Genomic DNA, 26101 nt, shown 5'->3' with positions numbered 1-26101 from the left:
TTTCAACTCCTAATCAGCTTAGTTTTGCTGTCAAGCTATACACCGAAGTTCAGCTCCTTCACACTGTTCCACACAAAACCTGCACTCTCATTCCCAACATTTTCATCTTCAGAAACGTGTGGCCTGGTTTGGCTTTTTTGGTTGGTTGGTTGGGTTTTTAACAGTGCCTTACGCTAGAGAATCTTAATTTCAGTGGAAATCTGGACATAGCTATTGGCTAATTAACAACTAAGTAATACACAACAGCAAGTGAAGCTAGGCCTTAAAAGCATTTTTACTTTCCTGAAGTATAAGGGGAGGAAATTACTAACTCCTCTATTTTTGGTTATTTTGACAAAATAACTTACAACCAAAACCAAAAACGCACACAAAAAGGAGGGTTAATTGTCACAGAATATTAGGGACTAATACTCAAAATGCAAGGAGCTGACAGACTTACAAAAACGGTCTCCTACTTGCTCAGTGCTAAACCCAGCCCCTGAGGGCTGACTAAATACTACAGTTTCTTACAAGCGGCTTCCTTTGCTCTTGGACTGGAGCAGAAGAGCGTTGCAGATAAACCCCTGGGAAAGCATGGCAGAGCCAGGCGGCTGCAGTGAATGCCAGGTCAGAACACTAAATCTCATCACACTCTCAGAAAACACAGAAGTTGTTTTTGTAAGGATATTATCATCCACAGAGGAATATCCTTTGCAAACTCGTATATACGATCAGTAGGAAGCTTTCTGAGGAGAGACAGGAAGGTATTTTGGAGGAGGAAAAAAGAAAAAATAAAAAATAAAAAATAGAAGTAGGAAATTGAACAGATTAAAAATCTGCATTCAAATCATTTTCAGCCACTTTTTCAAAGCAGCAGTCAGCTCAACTTCTCTTGAATTACTGCACAGGACAAGCACATGAAAACAAACAAAAAAACGACTTAAGACTCAGAAGACTAAGCTAGAAACTGCTTCATCTTGCAGACTTCTTTCATAATGAAACTATATCAGTTCCCTAATCTCCAATACTATGTTGATTCAAGATGCTACATGATGCATATGAGTCCCTAAAGCAATGACCAGATTACGTTACTTGGGAATACATATTATTTACATTTGCCACTGATTCAATCCTTCTCTAAAAACTCTCTTTACAATAGCTTTGTGTAATTTTGAAAAGAAAGGAAAATTTTCAAACAAAACCAGACCAGACAAATAAGGTAACTAATTATGGAATACAAGTCTAAACCCAAAGATTTTCTCCATCAACAAAATGGCCAAAGGTGGGTATTTTTGTTGCCATTTAACCATGATGTGTTAGCAATGGGGCTAGAACAGAAAAGGCTTACCCTGCAATTGAGATAAGATTTGTACAACTTGAAATACATAGCATATGTCACAGAGCAAACAAATATAATAAGCAAACATTTTGAATGTAGTAAATTGCTTAAGCCACTACAGCAAAAGACAAGTAACTATTATGAAAAATGTGTGATCTACAAGGCCATCTACATGCACAGAGTATCTCACACCAGAGCAGTTACCTGTACTGTATGGCAGTGCTGTACAGTGAGATATGAAGATTCAGGTAAGGATTAAAGACATCTATAATTTAGGTTTGCAAATATAAGCAAAGTGTCTAAGGACAATATAAGCAAGGAGTCAAAGGAAATACAGCATGGAACTTGGTAATCCACCCATGGTTTACAAGCACCGTTTGAGATGTCTTAAGTTATCACATCTGGATACCTGCAAATTCCATCAGCTGCTGCTTCAACAAGCAAAAGTCCTCTCCTGGAAGACCCGTGCCACAGCCGACACCGCATGTGGCAGATGGTTCAGATAAACCCCGACATGAAAAGGCAATGAAATGGCAATAATATATGTGTTTAAGCAAATATGTTATACCACTTGTCAATACAGCCAGCAGACCCAGAGAGTTATATAAGGTGATCAAAAAGTAGGCTTCTAAATTAGGATTAGGTAAACCATGCAGCTGAGTGGCAGCTGAAGGCTGGACAGGATAACTTCGCATCTCAAACTGCAATAGATGCTGAAACACAGGTAACTGAAGCCTACCGCCAAGCCTGTCTTCAACAAATAAGCAATCATGGACCTTATTAAAACTAACAGACACAATTACAGAAGCAAATAAAATCCCTTACAGAGAGGTTCCCCACCTAATATATTTGCCTAAGACAGGTCTTTTTGTAAAGAATGATGGAAAACACAGGGGTTAGGGCACTGACTGCAATTGTGCACACTTGCATGTGCAAGAGCCTAAAGGCTTTTAACAAGAGAAACTTAACAGAAAGTGAAGCATCTTGACAGGCAGGAATGCAACTCTTCCTTTGCTTCCCTGGCAACAGCAAGGCTGACATGAAAAAGCTGAGAAAGGAGCAACTCGGGCCACGGCGTATCTTACTACACACAGTAAAACTGAACAACCCCAGCCTGTACACATGGCTAATTTTCTCTTCTAACAGAAATTATAGTCAGGTCCTGTGTATACCAGACAGCCACTTGAATTCTCAAGTGGAGACTTCACAGGCAGACATGAAACAGAGATCCTAAGTACAGAAACTTTATTAATATTCATCTTGAACCATGACGGGAAAAAGGACTGCTATTCTCACAAAACAACCTCGCCAACACCAAAGATCACTGAAGCAACAGCTGAAATAAAACAAAAACCCCAAACATCCAGATATCCCTTAGAGAAGACAGTCTGGAACCAGAGCAAACACTCTGTACGGGCTGCCTGGCATCAGGGAAGTTTGGGAACCTTAATTACAAAACTCTCATTTGAAATGAGAAGGGAGATCAATCAGATTATTAACCCAAAGATTTCAATGCCAGAAAAAAACTAGAAGATAAAGAAAGTCAATTTGTTGCATCAGAAACAGAGCCAGGCAGGCATCTCAATGCTTTTCAACCTATTTATAACTCAAAGCCCAAGGGCTGTTAGGCCGTTTCATAAAAATGTCTACTACTTTACAAAGATAAACTCATCAGAAAGTTTATTTGTCTCAATTTATTGTTGCTGTCTAGAAAACAGAGAAGATGATCAAAAAGCCATGGAAATTTCAAACAGCCAATACGAGCTAACCCAGTTTTCACGCTGCCACAAGCTTTATGCCCAGAAACAGCACCAAAACAGCCAGCCAGAACATTCCTTCAGACACAGACATCAGTTTGACCCAGCCAGGATACCCTGAATTATTACAGAGAAGAAAATATGAAACTCCTGCATGTAACAGCAAGGTGATCATCAGAGCCTTCTTTGTGGAAGGTCGTCCACATCCAAAATCCATTGCAGTTTGAGGTATATCAAAAAACTGGTCTATACAGCCTTAGAGATGAGAGGCAGGACATCACACACACTCCCCAACACTAGAGGATAATATCCTTCTTTGTCTGCTGCAACTGGGGACAACCACTAATCCAAAGGACAAAAGCTGGCTGTCCAGTATTGTAACACCTTAGTTCTCTTCCATACTGTGACTGCAAACTACCTGCTTCTTGAAAATTGAGAACTTGTATCTCCACAGACACCCTGCAATACACAGTCATATCTGTAACATTTTTGAAAAGATGACCTCACCTGGTCCCACAAACCATTGAGAAGGGAGAGTAGGGCAATCAAGAGACTCTAGGCAACACTTATACAAATAAAGCTGAATTTCCAGGGCGACCTCAGAATTTACCCCCACAAAACATCTCAAAGAGGTTCACGGAGACAACTAATCAATTCAGTGACTCCAGAAATTGTGACCAAAGAAGCCGAGATTAGAAAAACGTGGAACAAATTACTGGATTTTTTTAATTTTGTTTTACTTTCTGGGATAAGTAATTCAAGTGCATCCATTTAAATATTCCACTGAGACTCAAAGGATTATACAGAAATGGTTACTGGTTGCCATCATATACAGAGGTCATCATACCATCTTACTGCAGATGATGGGCAGGTAAACCACATTTGCCTTAGGTTAAACAAAGATGAGTTATTAAGCTTTTTTGTGAAGAAAAATAGCTGAAAAGATGGGAAGCCTAAACCACTAGTTTAACAATCAATCATCAGCTTAAAAGTGCAGAAGGGGATTAAGTAAGTAAATGAAAAAACCATGACTCAGACTTGACACACTGGTGCTACAGACTTGTTTGCATCAAAGCTCTAACTGGTTCCTTATTTGTGATACTGGAGTCTAACCAGAGCTCCTTCCAAGAGTCCAGTTTCTTATTTAATTAGTATTTTTTAATTTCTCTCATATATATTTCTAAAAACAGTATTTTTTCAATTTGTGCTAGCAACTAGTAGTTATATTCCTAACATCTCAAATAAGCTTTGACTGACTTTAGATTACAAAATACTAAGTAAAACATCCCTCCAACTGTTATTTTCTTCTGAAGCAGGCAAAAATTACTTCTTGACTAAAAGTTTATTCCTTACCTAGAAATTGTATATTATTAATACATTTCAGAAAATTATCTGTTTCCCTTGTCTACCTGTGACAAACAACTTCTCAGATCATTTCAAGTAACAAAGCTTAGTGGAGTAGCAGAAACATGCCTTTTTCTTTGCAAAAAGTTACATATCTTGCTACCAGCCCTCCTCACACTGTAGTCATTCCCTTATCATTAACAGCTACAAGATCCTCAGAGGAGGAGGTTTCAGTGGATGAAGTAGTGGGCGTTGTGCTCTGTTGTTAGAAGTAGATAAAATTCTGCTTTATGTGCCTATTTTTGTTCTTCACGAGTATATTTAAACAGAAACAGTATTTCACAGCTAGAGTGATGAATCACAGAATGGTAGGGGTTGGAAGGGACCTCTGGAGATCCTCTTGTCCAACCCCCTGCTTGAGCAGGCACACCCAGAGCAGGGGGCACAGGAACGCGTCCAGGTGGGTTTTGAATATTTCCAGGGAAGGAGACTCCACAGCCTCCCTGGGCAGCCTGTTCCAAAGTGGCTTAGCAACAGCATCCACCAGCTCCCTCAGTACTCATGGGTGCATCCCATCGGGGCCCATGGATTTGTAAGGATCCAGTTCACCTAAATGATCTCTAACCCAATCCTCCTCAGCCAAGGGGAAGTCCTCTTTTCTCCAAATCTTCTCTCTCACCTCGAGGCTGGGATGCCTGAGGGCCAGCCTTAGCAGTAAAGACCAAGGCAAAGAAGGCATTCAGTAACTCTGCCTTCTCTGCGTCCTGCATCACCAGGGCCCCTTCCTTGATCAGCAGTGGGCCCACTATATCCCCAGTCTTACTTTTACTACTGATGTATTTGAAGAAGCCGTTCTTGTTATCCTCGACATCCCTTGCCAGATTTAGTTCCAAGGGGGGCTTGGCCTTCCTCGTTGCATCTCTGCATACCCTGACAATGTTCCTATATTCCTCCCAAGTAGCCAGTCCCTTTTTCTACCTACTTTAAACCTCCTTCTTCCATTTTTTTCTAGGACATCTTTTCTCATCCATGATGGTCTTCTGACTCTTTTGCTTGACAGCTTCCTCCTGGGGATGCACCGATCTTGAGCTTGGAGGAAGTGGTACTTGAATATTGACCAGCTGTCTTGGACCCCTTACCCCATGGGCTTCCTCCAAGCAGGTCTTTGAAGAGGCCAAAGTAAGCTCTCCTGAAGTCCTGGGTTGTAAACCTATTTGTTGCCCTGCTTCTGCCACACAGGATCCTGAGCTCCACCATCTCATGGTCACTGCAGCTAAGGCTACACCGAACCCTTACATCCTCAACCAGCCCTTCTTTGTTTCTTAGTATAAGGTCCAGCAGCACATATCACCTTGTTGGCTCCTCCACCACCTGTGTCAAGAAGTTATCCTCAATGCTCTGCAAGAACCTCCTGGATTGTGCAAGCCTCACCATGTTGCTTTTCCAGCAAATATCAGGTGGTTAAAGTCCTCCACGAGAACCAGGGCCTGCAATTGTGAGGCTACTTCCACCTGTCAATAGAAGTCCTCGTTGACTTCCTCTTCCTGATCAGTGGCCTGTAGCAAACACCCACAACAGTGTCACCCATATTTGCCTGCCCCTTAATTTTTACCCATAAGCTCTCGACTCATTCTTCCTCCATCCCTGGGCAGAGCTCAATACATTCTAGTTGCTCCCTCACATAAAGAGCAACTCCCCCACATCGCCTTGCTGGCCTCTTTCCTAAAAAGTAAGTAGCCATTCATGACAGCATTCCAGTCATGCAAGCTATCCCACCATGTCTCTGTAACTGCAATGAGATCATGGGCCTGCGACCGCACACGGATCTCTAGTTCCTCCTGTTTATTCCCCATGCTGCGTGAGCTGGTGTACAGGCATTTCAGAAAGGTGCTTGAGCACACAGGTTTCCCTGGAGGAGCGTACAAGGACCCACTATAGCCATGCTCACTCTTGAGGTGGTTGGTCTCCTGACTATCATCTCATGAGGAGCTAAGGCACCTTTGCTGCTGCTCTGATTGGCCACTTTGGACCCCAAGTCCCTCAGTTTAAAGCCTGCCTCACCAAGCTGGCCAGCCTGCCGCCAAAGACTCCCTTGCCCATTCTAGACAGGTGGACTCCATCCCTCCCTAACAGGCTATGGTTCCTGGGAAATGTCCCATTGTCATAAAAGCTGAAATCCTCACAATGGCACCAGCCACATAGCCAAGAGTTGATTTATGTTATTTGTCTGTTATCGGCTGCCCATTTTTCTCCAGCTGGTAGAACAGAAGAGATGACTTAGGCATCAATACTTTTCACTTGCTCCCCCAGGGCTTTATAGTCTTCCTTGGTTCTGCCCAGGCTCTGGCTTGCAGCATCATTTGTGCTCGCGTGGAAGAGTAGCAGCAGATAGTAAACTCTGCTCTTGACAAGTTGTGGCACCCTCTCAGCGATATCTCAGATCTTAGCTCCTGGAAGGGAGCAAACCTCTCATGACTCCCTGACAGGTTGGCAGATGGGCGCCTCAGTGCCTCTTAACAGAGTCACCCACTTCGAGCACGTTTTTTTTTTATGGCATCCCTCTGTGCTGCTAGTACCGTTGTACCTTGCAGACCTTGCTCATGAGTGCCTACAGCTGTTAAAGCTTCATATCTGTTACTGGTAGTGATGCTGGAGGGCAGAGACTGAAGCAGAGCCCTTCTTTTGTGGGTCACCAGGGTCCAAGGTGCCTGTTCTCAGTGGTGTCTGCTACAGGGACATGGTTCTGAAACCACCTACCTATTTCCGCCTTGGCTCCACTAATACTGCACAGTCTTTTAACTGTTTCCTCCAACTCAGCCACCTGACACAACAGATCATCAACGCATGCACACCTTGTGCAAATAGTTAACTTTTCACCAGGAAAAGTGCCTGGGCGCTCACTGCAACCTACCGCCTGTACTGAAGCCCACCCTGAAGTCTCATACAGCTTCCAAGAAGTTGCAGATCCCAGACACAGCTGGGGTCAAATTGCCATCTGTTCATGAATCACTCCTGGAGTTCCCCCTTCTCTCAGCTCTCCCACAGACATGTCTTACAATGCTTGGATATAAGATAATTTCGACCTACAGCTCATGAGACTAGCTCCCTGCTCACTGGGGGGACAGAATGGGACCTCTGCTAAGTACCTTGTCAGATCAAGAGTTCTGCGATGAGTTCGAAGAGCCTCCTCCGTATTTTAACTGCAGCTCTTCTCAGTTGATGAATAAAGGTAAAATAATTAGTGAGCATTGGATTGTGTGTACCAAGTTTTCTGACTGAAGAAAAGCACAAAATCTAAGTTTTCAACTGGAAAAAATGGACGGTTTAGAGATGCTCTCTTCAGGGGCAAGGTCATGAACTGTTGCAAAATTGATGACAAGTCTGGCTCGACAACAACAAAAATGAAGAATCCAAAAATTAAGGAAGTGGACAGATCATATGTAGCCAGTGGTGACCTGGGGCTACTAACATTGGACTCCAGCAAACAAAATGGGAAGAATCATGCACCTGGAAGAGTTTAAGAGAAAGCCAAAGAGAACAGAGCTGACCAATCCAGCCACATGCAGCAAGCGGCTATCAATGCAGATTGCTCAAGCATCCTGAGAATGAAAAGAATCATCAACAACTCAGCAAAGTACACAAGGACAGCAATCGTTTATTGATTCCTTGTAGCAAACCCATGCTTTGGGCAGAAAGTATGAAGTTGCACAATGAAACATAGTCAAATAACTTATTTATTTTCAGAAGAAACTACAGATTATAGAAGATTTTGACAATTCAGGAAGAGGAAAAAATCCTAGTGGCTTACTTACAGATGCTTTCAGAGACAGCAAAGGCAGAAAACACTAAAGAAAAACCTGGATATATGATCAGGGCTAAACATTAGCTAAACATTATAAACCTGCCACACATTGGGCACATGTTCTGCTGCAACACAGAGACTACATGCAACTGGCAGGATGGCAAAGGGTTTACCTCTGGAGTTGAATCAGCGAAGACGATACTAAACTAACAACCAACAGAAAGGTAGAGTGCTGGTAAAGAGATTTGTTCAAACTGAGCACACTGTGTGTGCACAGAACCAGCATGACAAAACCAGACTTTTGCCACCAACTCCTTATGTACTAGTGGTTAGGAATACCAAGTAGGATATATCACAAGATAGCAAATAACAGACCTCAATCCATACAGCTGATGATTCAGAATAACTTGTTTCCCCAGACCAAAGGAAGTTACAAGCATAACTGCTACAGGAAAAAAATGTAAACAAACTGTGAACTAAAATTTGGAATCCTTTCAAGTATTTTTACACAGATAAAGAGTTGGAAATAAAACAAAGGACAACTCTGGCTAAAAGTGCAACCTGATTCAATGGTAACATGAAATGATTCAAAATAAAAGGAAACAGCACCTAGAAATGAGTGAAAGTGAAAAAAGAAGCTTACATATTTGAGGAACAACAACACTGCAACAGCATAAGCTCACAAATACCTAGAGACTGGATGGATGGATGGATGGATGGATGGATGGATGGATGGATGGATGGATGGATGATGCTCTGAGCTGCTCTTTAAAGGAATGTCTTTCTCACCACTTGCTGTACTTTCACACCTCCAGGGCCATTAGCTTCAGCAGGGTAAAGTTATCTTTTGTGACTCTGGAACCACCCTAAGCCAGAGTAAAAGAACAAACTTGCTTTTGAACTTGCAGGGAGCTAACATTTCTGTTCACTGTTGAGCTAAGACTCCCATTCCTTACCCTCAAAATCAAAATCAAATAAACAAAAAAGCACTTCAAAAGGGAAGAAGGACCTCGTTTTCTAGGCTTTCCAATGGAACATGCACTACTTGGCTACATACATATGCCTAATAGTCTCACCTCCTGCAAAAAAGGATGCTCCCTGTTAATGAAGGGAAGGAGCGCCCTTAGCCCAAAGGCCATCCAATATCTAGGTTGCAATGACACTCAGCAGAAGCTTAGGTAGAAGTGCAGACCTGAGCTGTGGAGCAGAGGTCTGCAATCCAGTGCAATAGCAAAGACACACACATTCGAAAAGCAGAGTCAGCCCTGGAACTAGAACTGCCTCAGCTAACCCTGTTGACCTGCAGTGCCCCGTCCTGCCCTATCTTGGGGATATATTAGGTGTATTAGTTTGATGTCTCCCTTGTTCCTGTCAGCTACGAGGTGCCTGAGCAAAGGTAAACAGTACCAGACAGTATTTGCAATGATAGCTAACAAAACTGCTTCTCTTTTGGTGCTAGATGTCAAAATTCCTAGTGAGCACAGAGCTGGCTTAAAAGCCTTGAAAAGGTTCAAAGTACTACCGTGACAAACAAAAAAAAAAAAAAGAAATCCAGAACGGGTAAGTTGCTGCTTGCATCTCTTTTAAAATACGTGAAGTATGGTATTACGGCTATGGTATTACACATCCCTTTCACCAGCTACAGCAGTTTGTTTGCTCTCATGCCCACCTGTAATAAAGGTGGACATTACAAAGTAGCAAGGGGCTCTGACTGCAGTAGGATTTGAAGGGAACCAGCAAGAGCGTTAAAGTTTTATGTAGAGTTTAATGGTCACATGAAAAAGGGCCTCCAAAGCTGCTGCCTCTGCTGAGTTGCCACTGACAGAAATTCTTGGAATGGTCAGTTTCAGAAGAGCCCAGTAACATAACAGCTAAAGAAAAGTGCTATATTAATTCTTCTCCTGGGACCTGGCAAATACTCATGGTTGCTGGCCAGTACACATCCAGAATGTCCTCATGAATGACAACTCCATCAAGTCCATGGAAATGGGATCCAGTCTTGGCACCTTCAATGACTTTTCACTTGTTGAAGGCTCTAAGTAATAAAAACTCGCCAGTTGAAAAGGGATGAAGAAAATATGTGGATCATTCTCCCTTCTGAAGAGACCAAACCCCATATTTAACACTGTGGATTCAGCTAAGAGAGAATGTTGAGAGATGCCTCTGAGAAACCAGAGTGAGCTTTACCTGCCTCCTGATCCAGGACAAGCTTCTCATCCCCTTTCATGAAGGACAGACAGCCTTAGTTGCCATGCAGAAGCTGAGATGACACCTATTTCATACCAGACCAGTAAATATGTTGCACTGAATTACAAGGGGGTCAGAAGGGTTTTCAAGAAAATCCCTCTGGAGCCATTCCTTAAGATTTCCAGGCCTTAAACAGGTACAAAAGGAATGTCTCTTGGGTGTACGCTCTTCAGCAAAATACCTGCTGGCAATGCCGCTCAAGGGACATTGCCACCACAGGTAGAACGCAGTTCAAAGCGGGCAGGTTTAAGTAGTATCAGATACACAAGACTGGAACAAAAAGCAGAGAAAACATTTTCCACGTTCTGGAGAGGAAAAAGCCCTTCCACTCAGTATCCATGACTGGAAAAGGATCAGAAGGGGAAAAAGAATTTAAAAAAAAAAAAAAAAAAAAAGAACACATGACCTTTTAACAAGAAATCTTATTTTTTTCTTATCTTGACTAACAAAGCCAAAGCTCCTAGAGACTTTGTTATTTCATTTCTTTACTTGTACCACTACAACTGGACACGCTACAAATTGACCCAACATTGCTCTGTATCAGCTCTGCACTTGCATCCTGGGAACAAGATGTCTTGATTTCTTCCCCTCAAAATGTATCAGTTGTATGGATGTGTCCTCCGGGTGACATGGAAGTTCTGTCACTTACAGCCAGTTACATATCCAGACAACTTCAGTTACTGACATCAACCTACACCTTCAGTATATTGAAATTTCCTTATATTTGTGTAACACTACTTTTTTTAACTGGCTTTATTGTATAAGAAACTGGAAACTACAAATACATAACAGCTGCCAAAAATAAGAAACTAAGAATAGCAATAAAAATTAGATTCTTTGTCTCTTAAAGAACTCCTCTTGTCCCAACAGGTGACCACTTCCATTGCAAGAAACTTCCCCAGAAAATCTGGTCTCCTACGCTCAAAAACGTTTCCTTCAGCCTGGAGGCAAACAGCCTCCTCAGAACTGGCAAGCAGCAAAACTGGAAGCGTGACCACTGCCGGTACGATCCTTTGGAAGTTTTCAGCAGAAGATGAGACTGTAAACATACCCTTTGAGCGTGTGGTACTATGGTAAACATCTTAGCAAACTGTCTTTTCCCAGAAACTAAGGATACCAGGTTAACTTACACCCACCATAATACTTAGCTGCTGGCTATCACCAGGGACCTCCCCAAACACCAGCAGAAATCTGTGCTCAAACACTGACTTCTAATTAGTGTAAAAAGAGCACGCGCACATGCCCACACACACACCCCCCATCATTTTAATGGTGACTAAATTAGAAGATTATGAGGATAAAGAAATATACTGAGGTCATGAAATGAAATACTTAATATGCAAAAAAGGTGTTATTTACTAGGAAAATAAATTACATTTCATAATTTGATTTTATTTTGTTAAGTATCAATAAATTTGTGACATACTAGCGATATACTATGCAGAAGTGTACTGGACTAAAGAGAAAGAAAAGATGCGGTACGACACAGGTGAGCACACTGTGACCCTGAAGTACAGATTTCACTACTGGGAAACTTTCCAAATACTATCAGCTTAAAAAAAAAGCCAACACAAAACAGTTGCTGTTGAGATAAAGTATGAACAAACTTCAGCAGCTACAGACATGCATGTGACTTTGGTATTACACCAGCACAGATGGTTTTTCAAAATTCATTTTTAGATTAGGAGTTGTGACAAGCGATTTTTTTTTTATTCTAAATAGTTTCCAGAACAACCCCTGACAAGACATCTCTCAGATTTTTACTGAACTCTTGATCTTTTAAAGCAAACATACTTTGGATGATGTTGATCATGACTGGTCTGTGACAACGAGCAGACCCCCTAGACTCAGAGCCCTTGACTTTTTTTAATATATATATATATATGTAAAATATGTTATACACAGGTTCCATTTCCTCCCTTCCCACAGTTTGTCACGTGCTCCCAACTCTACTCCCTGCCTTGCACCACTCCTGCCTGAGCAAAACTGCCAGCCCCACCCTCTGCCCTGCCTTCGCAGGACCCCAGCCTCGTGCTTTATATGCCCGTCAGCCGAAGGGAACCCCCCTGCCTTACCCTTCTGACCTGCTGCTTTCAGAGGTGGCGTATATGGAACCGGTCAGCAAAGAGCAAGCAGACGAAAGAGGGGTGGCGGGGTGAGGGCCCCAGGTAGGGCTGCCGGCAGCTCGATCCTTACATGGGTGTAATTGCAAGCATTAACACAGTGAAACCAGCAACAGAAATGGCCAAGAAGCATGAAGGCAGAAAGGGGTAGCAGGGATTCCTGGTTTCCCACGTGGATTTTGACATCAGTACCCCCAGCAGCTTTAAGAGAGCGATTCTCTGCCTTTGTTTCTCTTCCTCTTTTTAGAAGAGAGAGAAAAATCAAGAACTATTGTGAAAAATACAGGCTATGAGTGACACAAGGATTAGAACTGCAAAATAATTGGTTCTGGCAAAAGACAGGCCTAACTCTTATCTTATACATCTTGCTGTTGCTGATAGGAAATCAATGTAAGCAGCGGAAGGAAAATTGAAGCTTTGGTGGATAATTAACAGAAACGACGTTGTTACAGTTATCCTGAAAAGATGCAGAGTTCGGTCCTTCCCCATGACATCAGTGTGACCCATGTGAGGAAGCAGATATTTGACTCTCCAGTGGGAGAAAATCTGTGCATGTGTATACCTGTATTTCTTAAGTATACACCAAAAAAATTGGCACTAAAAACTGCACACTTTATAAGGCCCTCTCTCCAATGGTACAATATTATAAGAAGATATATTTTGGGCTGAAGGACTGGACCTAATTAATTGATGAGAGTTTTTTCAGTCTTTTCCAAGAGTGACAAATCAATAGCCACGTATTTCGGGCAGGTCAAAACAAGCTGTCTAGATAGAGCATGACAGGTGCAGCTTTCCTAATGGTTGGAGAAGCAGTCTTGGAATCAGAGGATCTGCTTCACTACAGCCTGTTGCCTAACCTTCCCAAGGTCACTTCTCATGACACATTACAAATAAAACACATAGTATTTGACTCACTTCCCACATTCACACCTATGTAAACCAGCATTACAGTAGAGTTATGTTCATAAATCTGTGCAGGAAAATCAAGCCCAATATTTGCCCCCAAGGAAGGGGCTGATGGAGTTAAGTGCTTATTTAAACTTGGTCAAGTCAAAGATGGAGAAAAACTTTTCAGTAGGGCCTTTTGCAATAGGACAAGGGGTAACAGTTTTAAAATAGAAGAGGGTAGATTGAGACTAGCTTTAAGGAAGACATTTAGAATGAGGGTGGTGAAACACTGGAACAGGTTGCCCAGAGGGGCAGTAGATGCCCCCAGGGTCAGGCTGGACGGGGCTCTGAGCAATCTGATCTAGCTGAAGACATCCCTGCTCATTGCAGGGGGCTTGGACTAGATGACCTTTAAAGGCCCCTTCCAACCCAAACTCTTCTATGATTCTGTGATTAACGCACCTCTGACTAGGTTTTCCTGCAAGTAAAGTTCAGAAGTTCCTTTGCAAACCACATTCATAATTCAGGATGTAAGATCGTTCAAACTTATTATTATTTTGACACAATTCTTCGGGGACAAGGTAACTTAAGCTGGCAACAAGATATATAAAGACTTTGGCCTCCAGACTACAGCCTGAACTGAACCCAAGCTGAATGATTTCTGCTAAAGCTGGACAACATCGCTGAAAAGTTTTCTGCACAGCAAAAAAAATCTGAACTGCCCCTCCCCCTCAAAAACTATGACCAAGCGCAGGCGGTCTCAATTCTGTTGCTAGTTGTCTGCAATAGGAATCTTAGCAAAGGCAGGCAAGAGCAGAGATCTCTCTCTCCCCATGAGTTTTTCTAGGGCAAAGCTAAGATCAGCGGCTGGAAATCAGTACTGGAAATCTTACACTGCTGCTAGCTTTCTAGAAAAAAAGATCTAATTCAGAAACCTGTCAGCCTGGCACTGTTTATAGGCAGCAATGTCACAATAAAACCTGTACAGAACCTCCCTGTATTTAGTAAATGGCTTAAATGCATTAAGATTATTATGCTGGCATAGACTGCTAACCTGGAATTACCACACAGCTCAGGAAGACCCTACTCCAGCACAGGCTGATGCCACTAGCAACGTAAGCGAGATACAGCAATATATGCTCGCTTACAGAAGCGCAATGCAACTACACCTAGTTACACCAAACAGTCTTACTTGTGCCTTGCAACGCCATGATTATTCACGTGTGCTCCTCACTAGCGTTCCACACGGCATTTCACACGAAGAGAGGAGCTACAACAGCAACACTTCATCTACTGTTTTGTGTAATATAAACTTTTTTTTTTAGTACCATGGCAGTTGCACGGGGAGCATTCTAAGCAAGGCCCGAGAAGCTTACATCTTGGTATCCACAGAAAGAGCTTGCTGGCCGTAAGGCAACACCAGGCAGATGCACTGTGGGGAAATTTTTTGCTTGGGTATCACTGGCTTGGCAGGTGGGACCCTGAGCACCACAAGGCACACAGCTCTGCTGCAGGATTCGCCCTCCCAGCACACCCCGAGCAACCCACGCTGTCCCAGGAGGGCACGGCTCTGACTTCCAGGCCTGGCTGCGATCGAGATGGAACTTTCTCCCACCAGAGAGACCTGAACAGGGGGAAAATGCCGCCCACCACCTGGGGCTGGGCAAGGCCACAGAACAGCAGTGCCTCCCTGGGCTCCCACCTCAGAGTGAAGCCCCCGTGCCAGGCGAAGGCCAGCAAGCCGCTCCGCTGCCCGTCGCTTCGTGGAAGAGACGCCGACATCCATTTTGGGAGCGGGACGGCCCGGTCCCGCCGGCGAAGTTTCGGGCCCCGTCCGAAGTTTGGGGGCAGCCCACAGGATGCGCCAAGCGAGGCCGATTAACGCGGCGTTGCAAAAAACGCGGCGGCAGAGCCCCGGGGTCGGCCCGGCCCCTCCGACCGGGCGAGGGACGCCCGACGCCCCTCGCCCCGCCGCCGCCGACCGCCCCCGAGGCCGCGCACCTCCGCCCGCCGCCGGCCGCAGGACGAGGGACGAGTTCGGGTCGCGCCTAACTACTTCCCGAGGTCTGAGGCAGGGCAGGCCCGCCGCGGTCCCCGCCGAGCCGAGCCCAGCCCCACCGCGCGGCCCGGCCCCGCCGGCCGCGGCCCGGCCTTGGCGCAACGGCCGCCGCCAGCAGCCGGGCTCGGTGTGCGCGTGGGGGCGGGGGGCTCCTTCGCGGCCCCCGGGATGCGGCGGCGCCGGGGCGGCCCACCTGTACCCCCGCCCGCCCCCAGCCACCGGCGGAGGAGGCGGGCGGGGACCCCGAGGCGGATGGCGGGTTGGTGCCTCCTCCTCCACCGCCGCCGCCGCTCCCCGCCGGAGGGGAGCGGGCCGGCAGCGCCGTGGCGCAGAAGTGCCCGCCCGGCCCCGGGGGTGGGGGGGAGGGCACCGAGGGGTCGGCGGAGCCCCTCGCCCCGGCAGCGGGAGGAGAAGGAGGAGGAGGAGGAAAGACGGGACGGGGACTCGGACATCATGGCTGAAGCAGCCCCCCCGTTCCCTCCGGCCCGGCCCGGCGCGGCCCCCCGTCCCGTCCCCCTCGCCCGGCGGCGGGGCGCGGGGCCGCCCCCGAGGGCCCGGTTACCTGCTTCCCAGGGAGACTTTGGAGACGCCTCCAACATCGGCAAACACTAAAGAGAACTGACCCCGCCGCCGCGGCGGCCGCCGCCGGCCCCAACCACTCCCACCCCCCCCTCCCCGCCGCCCTCTCGCCTCCGCCGCCCCGCCTCGCCGCCTCAGCGCCGCCCCGCCGCCGGCCTGCCTCCCCCTCCGGCCGCCCCGCTGCGCCCCGCCGCCCGCCAGGGGCTGCCGGCGCCGCGCCCGGGCCTGCCTTCCCCCCCCGCTCCCGCGGCGCGAATGGCCCCGTCCGCCTCCCTTTTCCCGGCCCGGCGCGCAGCGCCCTCAGCGGCGGCGCGGGGAGCTGCTCCCCCCGCTCCGCTCCGCTCCGCGCCGCCCGCCCGGGGCTCGGGGCTCCCCTACCCCCGCGGGGCCTCGACACCGCCCGGCGGGGCAGCCCGGACCCGCTCCCGGTCCCGCTCCGCCGGCCGGGAGCCCCCCTCAGCCGGGCGCTACGAGGGGAGCAGCCGGGGGTGGCTTCATTTTGCAAATGGCCTTAGCGAGGCTTTACCTCTCCGTTTCTCGTGTTTTCTGACGCCTAGCGGCCGTTTCCCGAGAGCCGCGGTCTGCACGGGAGGCAGCCGCTTCTTACCGTCTAAAAGAGATCAAGCTGTAAGGAGCTGCAAGGAGCGAGGCTTAACGCAACGAAAAAGGAAATAATGGCTTGCGGTAACACGGGGAGAGGCGGTTAAACAGAGCGCAGTGCAACAGAGAACCGGCTTTATTTCTTTTCCCCTCTCTGGTGTTCCTTGTCCCACTCCACACTGGACCGTATCACTCGCCAACAAGCTTTCAGTCATCTCACCTCCTTTCCCCTCCAAGACAGCAGGTTTCAGAGGAAGGCAAAAAGTCATAAACATGATTTATGTAAATTTTTTTCTTCCATGCAGAATTAGAGAACATGTTAGATCAAATGATGCTTCTCCCTGGCCGGCGGAGGGGAGGTGCTGGTGGGGGTGCTGGGCACTGCCTGATGGCTCCCCGGGCCAAGGCTCACAGCCCTGGAGGCGCAGGCCTCGTCCTGGCCCTGGGCAGGCAGGGCAGCAGCAGCACAGGGCCCCAGGCTGGCTGCAAAACCTCCCTCCTCACATGTTGCCAGGGCTCAGCTAAGTAAAGCCATGGCTAACTTGGCACATTTTTTGTGCAGCCCTGGTCCTGTGCCCTTCCAGCCAACGCCAGGCCTGTGGTTCTGCCACCATGTAACAGCTACCTCGTTGCCTCCTTTCAGGTTTTTGCATGTCCCCTACAGAAGGCTGAGCTGGACAGAAGAAATAATAATTAAAAAAAAAAAGTGAAGCACTGAGCGGTTCACAGAATCACAGAATGGTGGGGGTTGGAAGGGACCTCTGGAGATCATCTTGTCCAACCCCCCTGCTTGAGCAGGGACACCTAGAGCAGGGGGTACAGGAACATTATATTTGGGGGACACACAAAACTGAGATTAAAGGCTAAATAGTTTAAGGAAGACCTCTCAAAGAAATTGGAAATTAACAGAAGAATAAAGGGGTAAAGGAAAATTAAAAATATTTGACCATCTTTAGCACTAGAAAGATAACATTCAAATTCTTTATCTCAAGGTAATCAAAAGTTTTGTTTGTTTTTTTTTTTTAAAAAAAAGCAGCTTCCAAGTATAATCCATAATCCCATCTAATTTAGTTTGTTAAAAATCTGCTTTCTTGATTGGCTCAAGTAATTATTTGCCAAGTAAGACAAACCATGAATTTTGAAATCCATGAGAAACGCAGGTAGAAGCATCAGAACTTGCAGCAATGAATTTCCTGCCTGACTGCAGCAGCAAAACTCTTCAGGCTTAGAAATGAAACCAGTTTTTTTGGCGGAAAGATGCCTGTATCTTTTTACTAGGCAACTGGATTTTAATGACAGCTAGAAGAGTTAGAACATTAGAGATGGCAAACGTAATTTAAAAACCAACAGCTATTTCAGGCAGGATGAGAACGAATCCAGAGTTTGTATTTCCTCCAGCATCTGTTATTCCATGAATTTTTTTTTTCTTTTGAAATGATGACTTGAAACCAAGTGGTGGATCAGTACAACAACTGAGCCAAAAAAGATGATGATGTACCCTGCCAGGAGTCCCAAGAGCTTATGGTATAGACACGCTCTGACAGCAGAGCCCAGGTGAATTTTGGTACTAAGCTTGTACATTATAGACAATAACGTACACACCAAATACATGTATTGACACAGAGGGGCAGGGCTGTATTATGAGTATTTAAGTGATAACGAGGTTTTATTCATACTACCAGAGCACTAATATGACATTTGTAACTTGTTTAAACACACTTTGGGAACACAGCATTTTTTCAAGACAGTTTTATACATACCCTGTATTCAGCTGCAGTAGCTTGTCATCCTCCCCTTCTTATTCCTCCGTTGTTTAGTTTTCCGTTTCTGAGATTCCTCACCCCTGATTTAATTTCATTTAAGAACTGAGCACAGACCTACACAGTATAATACACTTTACGTGTTCTGACATAATTTAGCAATGGATAACAATGCCAGTACTTTTCATAAGGCTACTACAAGTTTTTGCGTAAGTAAAGTTCACTCAGGTGTTGGATCACTGATGATGTCTATAAAAGTTTGTGGGGTTTTTTATTTTGTTGGGGTTTTTATTTACATCAACTTTACTTTTTACTTTCTACTGTTAGTAGTTTGAAGAACGACCCTATAGCATTGCATATACTTAGTATAGGTGTACCCAGCAGAAAAACGCATTCAGTGAACATCAGCATCAAGGTTACCAGGGAAGTGTCCTGAACTTTCTGCAATTGATAGATATAATTCCGACAAGCCTCTCACATATCCAGTCTGTGTTACTATTTGAAAACCTAACGTTTTTACAGTATTGCTATTACTACACAGCTAAAAGCTTAGTTTAAAAACATATCTTGAAATATACGTATCAGCTCAGAAGAGTCTCATATCTTACACATTCTGTGCTGCGAACGGCATATAGCTGAAAGAAAACTGAATATGAAAGAGCAAGTTTTATCCAAAAACTTACCTTTTTTTTTTAAAAAAATACATCGAAGACTTCTGGATCTAATTTTGTCCAGGTATAAAACAAAGGATCAAATATTTTAAAACCATTTTAAGTCCATGATAATGTTTTGCTTTTTAGTAAGTTTCCTATATGATTGGAACTTTACATATATGAACTACTAAGTTGCATTACTAGCCACTCTTTAGATTTACTGTACCTTTATGGTTTTTTTCCTCCTGCTATTGAGATATAGGATAAAGGCTAGTCAGCACCTCGAGTAAGAGCCGTTTAATAGAACCTAAAACCTTCCTGATTTTTGAAAATGAGAGACGCGTAGTTTGTATATACTCATCCACTCTACTCCATTAGTACACAATGGGAGTGTCATGACTTGCCTAACAATCTGGTTTCAGTAGATCAGTTGTTAATAGGAGTGATTAATTCAGTATACATTTTAAAAACAAGAGGAAGAAAAAAAAAAAGCCACACTAGTGCCTAAATGCCTGCACAAACACCTCACTGGGGGAAACGGTACAGAGTAATTCCACCTGCTCTGTATACACAAGTGCAGGACACTTGAAGACACTTGGTCTTGTCATCTGTAACCTCAGATTCAGAAAAAAAAATAAACTGGCACTGTCAAGCTGACTTGCAAAAATCACAATATTTTCATTTTTACTGATAAGTTTCATTACTGGAATTGTAAAAAACATTTTTTCAAGAAGTCATCAAGAAATGAGTCTCCGCTCCTCAATACACACTGGTGCAACAACAACAAAAACATCCCCAAAGAAAACACACAGTGATGTATTTAACAAGGAGGCGATTGACAGAACCACAGACGCAGGAGCCTGCTTTTAATCAATATGTTAGAAACGGAAAAAAAGTTGTTGGAAAGGACCTCTGAAGGTCATCTGCTCCACCACCCTCCCTCTCCCCTCAAAGAAGGACCAGCTTGAAACTGGATCTGACTTTGGAGTTTGCAGGCTGCTCTGTTCTGAAAATCTCCAAGGATGGAGATATTACAACCTCTTCCAGTAAGCTGTTCCAGAGTTCAGTGAAGTTCCTTTTTAGCTGTACTTTCAAAATGTTTATTGAGGAACTTAGATGATATTTTGATGCTAAAGGTAAAAGAGTAATTCAGCTAATACAGAGAGCTCATCATATACCAATAGGAGTTGGATAATGCATTATTTGTATTAGTCATAGTCATTCAACTGAATGAAAGCCTCTAATAGCTTAATACTAGAAGAATGGGTCATTTAGTTTCTTTAATAATATTTTTCCAATAACTAAAAGCAATTAGAAAAGCAAGAGCCAGATGTTTGGGTTTATATTGGATTAAAACCCAGTATTATTAATACACCTAAGTCTAACCAGACTGCTCCTCTCCCCAAGTACAGGTGCAGAACTGTGACTGTGGAGGCACATTTTTTGACTACAATGCCTGTCGTACAAGTGACCAAGCCAGTTTATCACCTTATGTAGTACATAGAATGAGAGACACAAACAAACCAAGATACAACAAGCTTATTAGTAAATGCTACACAATGTTTTCTCAGGTAAAGGAAACCATTTATTCCTTATGCTCCAGTGAAGGCTCATGAGCACTGAACTTCAACAACTCACATAACACATTATGCTTCATGATTCACATCTAAAATGAGAGTTCCCTAAATCAGATGAATCACACAATCACTTCAAGGATCTAAATGAAGTGAACTAGAACTTGCGCTTGTCAGCATATACTCAACTTTTTCCATCACTTCCAACTGCTGTTAGTACTAATGACACTGTGTGACCTCTAGGTCCTCATCTCCTTTAGCAAGTATAATTTTTTTAGATCACACCAAAGTGAATCCAACCAAAACACTGCGCTGCTTTTGCAACTCCAAGCTTACATCTAGGTCTCTTGCCATGAAGGTATCAAAGCCAGTTCTTCATTTGTTGGCCCACTGACCCAAATTCAGATCACTTTGCAGGTAGAATTGTATTTCCCTGTAATTATTTGCTCCCATTACTCTCACACGTCAGTGCTGGAAATAGTAAAGCCTTGTCTAAACAAAAGCTTTACCCTTTTAATAACGCTAGTGAAATTTAAAAATTATACTGGTAAATTGTTTTACAGTATATAGTAGGAGTTATATTACACATTCAGAAAACCTGACATTATTCATTATCCTAGTTCATGTATTCAAAACTGCATGACAGCTAGCCCCATGTCTCTAGTTTTAATTTGCACATTTAATTTGTTTTGGGTTATAACAACATGACCGGTTTGGCATCAGCTATTTCCATCATTTTCAACACAAGGAACTCTTAAGAACTTTCTGGAAAGTCATCTGCTTCTGTAAAACTACAGAAAATGTGACTATGCATATTTATGCCTGTCTAGTTAGTATGCACAGTAACTGTATAAACTTGCGTGTGTATATGTATAGTTAGTTACTACACGCAAGTTCATCATCTATTTTGAATGCAGGGAACTTCTCATATTTCATATGTGTATGGGACAGTCAAAGTGTAATTACAGGCCAAAGCAGCAGTAGATTCTGTAAGACTAAATTCCTATTTACAAGCCTGGGTTATTTTGTTTGTTTGGGTTTTGCCTTACTGATAGCATTCTGACCACACAAAAAGGCCATCAAACAAGTCCAGACACGACACTATTCTCATTGGCAGTATTGTACGAGAGCATCACACCCATCTTGAAGTGGTTTGGTGTCTGTCACTGCAGGCACGGATTACAGCAGCATACTTCGAACGCAACCAAAGCTATGCCAATAACAGCACCCGTCCATCTGTAAATCGGTGTCAACACTAGGTACTTTTATTGGCATATTCATGCCGGTGAGAGATCGTACCTAATCATACCTATTGACACCTTTACAAGTAACAGGCTGCAATGCACTAGGTCCCAGAGAAAGCAGGGAACAGGCCTTTTAAATCTTGAAGAAAGTTAAGGCCAGTGTTGGACTTGAAAACTAAATATTTCACTCATCGCCAAACACATTCTTGTACCAGCATTAAATTTACCTGCTATAGTTAAGTAGATGTAAAAGGATACAACCAGCCTCGAGAGAATTGAATCAGTAGAAAGGTGCTTTCCATTCTGCACAGTTCATTTGCTTTTCCATCCAGCTATGTAAATTACACTACTACAAAATGTGTTGTGTGCTTCACTGACAATCTTATATTCCATACCGCACCAGAATAGTTAAGGCAGACAAAGCCTAACCCTCCTAAAATACTCCATTTATTTCAGGACAGTGGAAAAACTCTGCAACAAGCTGAGAGGACTTGAATTTCTACAATCTTGTAGAAATAAATTGCTTAAGGCAACTGGGCAAGATTTAAAAAAAATATACAATAAATTAAACCTGTATTAAATTAGTAAGTTTTTAAATTATTATCCTCCTGGTACAAGGAGTATCTTAGTCATACATTGAGTCAAACAGTAAGCAGAAGAGAGACAGAAATTCCCTGTACACAGCATTATGCAGAATCTTCATACAGGAAAAGGCTTCTCCCCCAGGAAAAAAAAAAGCAAGCTTCAGAAGTTACTAGCATTATAAGCATGAATTGGTAACGACATACAGGGTTTATCTTAGTCAATGGGAACAACACTAAAGCATTGCCTACATGTGCTCGCATGTATTGAATCTCATGAATGGAAACACTAAATGCAAGGACAAGCGGCAGCATTGTCACTCAAATGATGTTTGTTTGTAGAGGATTACTGACGCTTTCCATTTTCCATTACTACTACTTCCTACAAAGTAGCCATTTCTAGATGAGCTTACTATGCAAGAAGTTTGCTGTATATCAGGTACACTACAGCCACTAAGGTGTCCTTTTCCACAGGACAACAGTGAATTCACAGTATAACAGTGTATTGTGAAGAAGACATAAATAATTCTTACATTAGATTAAGTTGATTAAAGCTCTTTGGCTTCAGAGCACTTGACAATCCTGTCAGAATTAAGTCTCCAACCCTCAGTAAAAATTTCGGGGGGGGGGGGGGGGGGGGGTAGGCAGCTGCTAATAAAACTATAAACCACTGGCAGTAACAAAGCACAAATTGTCATCTCTGGAAGCTGATAAAAATAGCTGGACTACATTCTATTGCTATATAAAGGAGTAATACGACTGACAATACATTTAGCAGCAGTTGAAACTTTGTTGTTTTTTTTTTTTTTAAATAAGCAGTCAGTGCAACATCCTCCCATTAACAATAATTTTAAAAGAAAAATCTTATCCTGCATTGTCACCAAATGATCAGTTTGGAATTACATGCTGGCTGTGCCACGGCAATGGGAGCTTGGGGGATACAGAAGTTCTAGAATATTTTGAGAATTGACACAAGTGCATTAACTGGATGTTTCTGCTAAAAAGCTGCTGTACAGCACTTAATTGAGCCAGACTTTTCCCACCCATCCAATAATTCACCAAAAGCCTTAGTTTTGTGATGATTGAACGTTGCCAAGTTTGACAATTTAAGCAACAGTAAAACCCCACATAATTTGAGAAGTTCAGTGTTCATTTATCGAGAGAATGGTACCAATCTATTACCTGAACAGCAATTAGAAATACTTAAAAAGAGATCGTCTACGACAGATACATAAATTTTTCAATTTCTCTGAAAGTTTAAACAAGGGCAGTGCCCACATGCCTTCACAGAAGTTAGCAAAACATCCCCATGTCTAAAAATGTTTTGGTCCTTCAAAGCCATAAGACAAAACATAAGCAATCTATAAGGCACGGTGTCTTTACAGATAGATGAAAACCATCACAGGATTTTTCAAATCAGTTTCCTCGCCTCACCTACAGTTCACTATGGAACTCAGTATATTATTGTTTTATATATACATTTGATAAAAGAAAGAAAATTAAATAGAAAAAACTCCTTAGATAATAAAATCCTAATTTGGAGGGAGGCAGGCTGTAAGCTTCTACTTCAAGACACAAGCTAGCAAATTCTCACTTCCTTTTCTCCAGATCATTTTTGTTATGTTACCTATACTTTTAAGAAAACAAAGGTTGAAGATATAGAAGTTGATGGAAACCTGCACTTTTGAATGAAAAGCTATAAATGTTAAGGTCCTTGATACTGTATCAAGGAAGGTAAAATATAACATACATATCGAGATATACACTAAAATCAACCCAGGTTAATGCATGGCCTAAGCAAGACTTAGTAACAATCTTTAGTATGTACCTACACATAAAACTACTGCGGAGACCAAACCCAAGAAGCTCTATGACAGACAGAAGCTGCATTAAGGTGCAGACCATGCAGCAGGACACCTTTCCAGAGGCCAAATCCTGCAAAAATACTTTGCAAATTTAAGAAAGAAAGAATTAAGTAAATGTTTTATCTTGTGACAAACTCGTAACAGTGACAGGACCCTTTACTCAAAATCAAGCAAGGTGCATAATAGCTGCCTTGAAATGCATAGAAAGCCATCTCACCACAAAACAGCATGGAATCGGCTTATGTAAAGTTCACCACAAATTCTCCAATGAGATCTTTGGTTAACTCCAAAAGGAACATCAAGACATTAAACATGAGGTGCAGGGATGCTCCAGACTGGGCTGGACGGCACAAGACAACTCTTGTCATACTTACCCAGGTACATCCAATACTGGATAAAAAGTTTAGAAGGATTTACATTTCAGAAATCATTCAGGAAGACTGAAGCCTTATTATATTGCATGCTACAGTCACTAACGTAAGGAAACTTGCCTTCTGGATGAAATGGCAATTCATATCAACATCCAAATGGTAAACCTTTAAAATGCTCACTTTCAAAAAGTGTTGCGCAGAAATGAGTTAAAAAAACCCACCAGCATTACAAAGCAGCTGAAGGGGGATATATATGTCATCTATGACATATTTAGATGAGCATAAGGACTAATCAGAGAATTTTTTTATGGAAAAGAATCATAGGCTTTTCTACACAGCATTCCCTCGCACCTGAGATAGCAGGAAGACATGAGTAACGTCCAGATATGATTTAGTCTATTCCTACAGACTAAAGAAAGGAAGGAAGCTGACAGAAGGAACGTTCAGAATTACAAAAACCCATAGCAGAGTGCCATACCAGGTCTACTTTTTCCCCGGAAGACCTCAGAATCTTGTCAGGCAGAGCATGAAGTCTACTTGGCTCAGAGTTTACTAGGATTTCTGGAAAAATTATTGCAAAGGCAAGAAGAAATGTATCACGTCAGTTTGTGGAGAGAGCTATCCATCCTCTGAGTTGTAAGTTTGACTGGACCAGTGGTTTTTCTTAGTATGGCATATCCCAACAAACTCTGATACTCTTTTTCATACAGGACCTTGATCCTTCAGCTGCATCCTGACCATAGTTGCATTGCATTTGCCCTCTTCCACTTTTGAATAGCTTTGTAATGTAAGAATTACAGCTTGGTGCGATTACTGATGTCCTCAAAAAAAAAAAAAAAAAACACCCAACAAAAACACCCACTGTGCCACCAGCCACCAATTCTCAGAGAATCTTCAGAAATCTATCGAATTTAACCTTCAAGAACTGGTTGTCCCCCCCCTCATTTCTCCCTCCCACCCCACTTTGTGAGCACGGCTTATCTCCACATGGCACCCTCATTGTGTTGGTCAACACAATTTGCAGGAGCATTTCCAAGATCGTTCCCAACACAGGATTGTCTGGACTATCACTTGTTTAAGGAAGCCGAAGTCACCTATTACTCCAGCATGATGCTGAAGACAGAAATTACTGCTTGGTGCATATGATAATGCACGGATACATAAGAGTTCAAAAGAGAGTTATAGTCTGAAACTCAGTGTGATACAAAACACACTGATGTGTCACCTTGCACCAATTTCTTTTTTCTCCGTAAACTCAAACCCTTATGCAAATCAAGACTTCAGGCTCGATGTACCCTAAATCATCTGAAGACTGGGTGTTTTATCAGTCTTTCTG

General features: G+C 43.5%; 1 protein-coding gene across 5 annotated transcripts in view; it reads right to left on the bottom strand.

Moving 5' to 3' along the window:
* Positions 1-16225, bottom strand: part of STAU2 (staufen double-stranded RNA binding protein 2) — a 178923-nt gene extending 162698 nt beyond the window's left edge. For 2 of the 5 annotated variants that reach the window (XM_064442537.1, XM_064442540.1), the window contains exon 1: positions 16101-16225. The gene's annotated coding sequence lies outside the window, so the exon portion shown is untranslated. Of the gene's footprint in view, positions 1-15181; positions 15305-16100 lie in introns of those variants that run through there. The other 3 variants (XM_064442539.1, XM_064442541.1, XM_064442538.1) reach the window with 2 other exon arrangements.
* Positions 16226-26101: the final 9876 nt, after the last annotated feature.

This window comes from Phalacrocorax carbo, chromosome 2 (genome assembly GCF_963921805.1).
Source record: "Phalacrocorax carbo chromosome 2, bPhaCar2.1, whole genome shotgun sequence".
In the NCBI taxonomy this organism is placed as follows: domain Eukaryota; kingdom Metazoa; phylum Chordata; class Aves; order Suliformes; family Phalacrocoracidae; genus Phalacrocorax; species Phalacrocorax carbo.
This window is presented reverse-complemented; position numbering and strand designations above follow the sequence as displayed.